This window comes from Hyla sarda, chromosome 6 (genome assembly GCF_029499605.1).
Source record: "Hyla sarda isolate aHylSar1 chromosome 6, aHylSar1.hap1, whole genome shotgun sequence".
NCBI lineage: Eukaryota > Metazoa > Chordata > Amphibia > Anura > Hylidae > Hyla > Hyla sarda.
Genome location: NC_079194.1, coordinates 9,459,393 through 9,463,845, shown reverse-complemented (window position 1 = coordinate 9,463,845; position 4,453 = coordinate 9,459,393). Strand labels below are relative to the sequence as shown.

Here is a 4,453-nt window from a genome sequence, read left to right as displayed (position 1 = left end):
AGTACGTAATAAAGTGAGTATGACGTGTGCGTGCGTATATATGTGCATATGTAAATTTATATGTATGAATGTGTATATATGTGTATGTATGTATATTTACATGAATGTATGATGCGTGCTTATGTATGCACGTGTAAGTAAATACACTGCTCAAAAAAATAAAGTGAACCCTAAGATAACACATCCTAGATCTGAATGAACTAATCGTATGAAATCCTTTCGTCTTTACATAGTTGAATGCGCTGACAACAAAATCACACAAAAATTATCAATGGAAATGAAATGTATCAACCCATGGAGGTCTGGATATGGAGTCACACTCAAAATCACAGTGGAAAACCCCACTACAGGCTGATCCAACTTTATGTAATGTCCTTAATACAAGTCCCAATGAGGCTCAGTAGTGTGTGTGGCCTCCACGTGCCCGTATGACCTCCCTACAACGCCTGGGCATGCTCCTGATGAGGGGGAGGATGGTCTCCTGAGGGATGTCCTCCCAGACCTGGACTAAAGCATCAGCCAACTCCTGGACAGTCTGTGGTGGATGGAGCGAGACGTCTCAGATGTGCTCAATCTGATTCAGGGGAACGGGCGGCCAGTCCATAGCATCAATGCCTTCCTCTTGTAGGAACTGCTGACACACTCCAGCCACATGAGGTCTAACATTGTCTTGTATTAGGAGGAACCCAGGGCCAACCGCACCAGCGTATGGTCTCACAAGGGGTCTGAGGGTCTCCTCTCGGTACCTAATGGCAGTCAGGCTACCTCTGGCAAGCACATGGAGGGCTGTGCGGCCCCCCAAAGAAATGTCACCCCACACCATTACTGACCCACCGCCAAACCGGTCATGCTGGAGGATGTTACAGGCAGCAGAACGTTCTCCACGGCGTCTCCAGACTCAGTCACGTCTGTCTCATGTGCTCAGTGTGAACCTGCTTTCATCTGTGAAGCGCACAGGGCGACAGGGGGGAATTTGCCAACCTTGGTTCTCTGGCAAAGGCTGAACGTCCTGCACGGTGTTGGGCTGTAAGCACAACCCCCACCTGTGGACGTCGGGCCCTCATACCACCCTCATGGAGTCTGTTTCTGACCGTTTGAGTGGACACATGCACATTTGTGGCCTGCTGGAGGTCATTTTGCAGGGCTCTGACAGTGCTCCTCCTTGCACAAAGGCGGAGATAGCGGTCCTGCTGCTGGGTTGTTGCCCTCCTACGGCCTCCTCCATGTCTCCTGATGTACTGGCCTGTCTCCTGGTAGCGCCTCCATGCTCTGGACACTACGCTGACAGACACAGCAAACCTTCTTGCCACAGCTCGCATTGATGTGCCATCCTGGATGAGCTGCACTACCTGAGCCACTTGTGTGGGTTGTAGACTCCGTCTCATGCTACCACTAGAGTGAAAGCACCGCCAGCATTCAAAAGTGACCAAAACATCAGCCAGGAAGTATAGGAACTGAGAAGTGGTCTGTCACCACCACCTGCTGACCCACTCTATTGGGGGTGTCTTTCTAATTGCCTATAATTTCCACCTGTTGTCTGTTCCATGTGAAATTGATTGTCAATCAGTGTTCTTCCTGAGTGGACAGTGGAATTTCACACAAGTGTCAGTGACTTGGAGTTACATTGTGTTGTGTAAGTGTTACCTTTGGTTTTTTGAGCACTGTGTATATGTGTGTGTGTATATATATATATTATTGGCGATTCGATTCGAATCGCGATACCAGGGTGGCGATTCGATATATCGCAATATATCGCGATACTGTCATGTTGGCGATATATCGCGATATTCCCTATTAAAAGCTTGGGAAAACTTATTCTAGCTGAGAAAGAACAAGGTCCCGCGAGAGTTGTCCTGTGAGTGCGTACGTTCTCCTTCCTGTTTGTTCTGAGTCTGTAGTCTCGCGGTAGCAGCCTGCGAGTGGGACAGAGCTGATAACAGATACACTGCCAACTAGTGGTCATGAGTTTAAGTGTTATAAAAAAAATAAGAGACAAATAGGACTGAGACTCAGTGAGTGAAATAAAGTAAATGTTAATTATAATAATTTATTAAAAAATCGATTCTCAGAATTTTAAAATCGATTCAGTATCGCGGAACAAAAAATCGCGATAATCGCGCAAATCGATTTTTTTTTACATTCCTAATATATACATCCCTAATCTATATATATATACATACTCATCCCCTTTAGTTTATATATATATATATATATATATATATATATATATATATATATATATATATATAAATAAAAACTAAAGGGGATGAGTATTTAACTCAGGGCGAGTTCACCACTCCTGGTGTGACGGAGCTTTCAAGGGTCACTAAGCACTCCACGGGCATTCTGGGTAGGGGAATATGCAAAGCAGCTCATTACATCACCTTCTCAGGCGATGTTCCCTGGTATCGGCTTAGCTCCAGTTACGGAATATAAAAAACTGATCGGGATTAATGCCAAGCCAGACTTACTCCCCAAAAGGGAAGATTCTACCCATCTGCAGACAGCTGTTTCGGGGTTCTTGCCCCTCGTCAGTACAGAGCAGGGTGATCTGGCTTGGCTGAGATGAGGGGCCTTAGACCAACTAAAGGGGATAAGGGGATGCGTATTTAACTCAGGGCGAGTTCACCACTCCTGGTGTGACAATATATATATATATATATATATATATATATATATATATATATATATTATATATTAAATTGGAGTAACCGTATTAGTCCAGTGATGCAGAAGATGCAAATCATAAAATGTTGCAGTATCTTGTAATAACCTTTTTTATTGGACTAACAGAATTTTGTAGAGAGAAGTTTTCGAGATTCCTCCCTTTATCAAGTGGATTTGCTTTGGACTTGATAAAGTGAGGAATCCCGAAAGCTTGTCTCTACAAAATTCTGACGTCAGTCATTTTACCCAAAAATCTAAGGCGAAACAGAAAAAAAAATCATTGTGAGACAAAATTGAAAAAAAAAAACGCGCCATTTTGTAACTTTTGGGGGCTTCCATTTCTACGCAGTACATTTTTTCCGGTAAAAAGGACACATTATCATTATTCTGTAGGTCCATACGATTAAAATGATCCCCTACTTATATAGGTTTGATTTTGTCGGACTTCTGGAAAAAATCATAACTACAGGCAGGAAAAATGTATACGTTTAAAATTCTCATCTTCAGACCCCTATCATTTTTTTATTTTCCGCGTACGGGCCGGTATGAGGGCTAATTTTTTGCGCCGTGATCTGTTTTTTAGTGGTACCATTTTTTGCATTGATAGGACTTATTGATCCTTTTTATTCATTTTTTTCTTGATATAAAAAGTGACCAAAAATGCACTATTTTTGAATTTGGAATAATTTTTTTGCACGTACGCTCTTTACCATGCTGTTTAATTAACAATATATTTTTATCATTTGGACATTTCCGCACGCGGCGATACCACATGTATATTTTTATTTACATTTTTTTTTTATGGGAAAAGAGGGGTGATTCAAACTTTTATTAGGGAAGGGGTTAAATGATCTTTATTCACTTTTTTTCCCACTTTTTTTTTTTACAATGTTATAGCTCCCATAGGAGACTATAACACTGCACATACTAATCGCTTATACTGATCATTGTTATCCCATAGGGGGCTATAACACTGCACAAACTGATCTCTTACATTGATCAGTGGTTTCTCAAGGGAAACCACTGATCGAAGATTCTGCCGCTTGACTGCTCATGCCTGGATCTTAGGCACTGAGCAGTCATTCGGCGATCGGACAGCATGGAGGCAGGTATGGACCCTCCGGCTGTCATGTAAGCTGTTCGGGATGCCGCTATTTCGCCGCAGCGATCCCGAACTGCTCCCTGAGCTAACCGGCATGGTTTTACTTTCACTTTAGATGCGGCGATCAACTTTGAACGCTGCGTCTAAAGGGTTAATAGCGCACGGCACCGCGATCAATGCCGCCCGCTATTAGCCACGGGTCCCGGCCGTTGTTAGAGGCCGGGCCCGACCCGCTATAACGTCACGTTGTGGCCCCGCGTTATAGATTGGGAGAGCACTCATGACGTACCGGTACGTCATAGGTTAAATAAAAAGAACAGTCAAGTCAGCCATGTCTGCCAAACCTACAATGCCACCTTAGATCTTCATAGTATTTGTGCTTCCTCTCAAGTTCAGTTTATATCTGCGTTAGACGCTCTACTGCTACTCCTACTACTCCTTATTACAGTGTTTCCCAACCAGGGTGCCTCCAGCTGTTGCAAAACTACAACTCCCAGCATGCCGGGAGTTGTAGTTTTTCAACAGCTGGAGGCACCCTGGTTGGGAAACACTGCCTTATTAACACAATGGACACTTTTGGAACTAGATTGACCCTATTGGCTTGTAATGGAGTCTATCAGACGCGATTGGTCTTTTTTGTGTAAAGGATTCAGCTCAGTGATTATTTTGACTATTTATTTTGTC

At 43.3% G+C, this 4,453-nt stretch overlaps 1 protein-coding gene across 6 annotated transcripts in view; it reads right to left on the bottom strand.

Annotated features, from left to right (window-relative positions):
* Positions 1 to 4,453, bottom strand: part of ZNF644 (zinc finger protein 644) — a 90,680-nt gene that overhangs the window by 48,061 nt on the left and 38,166 nt on the right. The window lies entirely within an intron of this gene.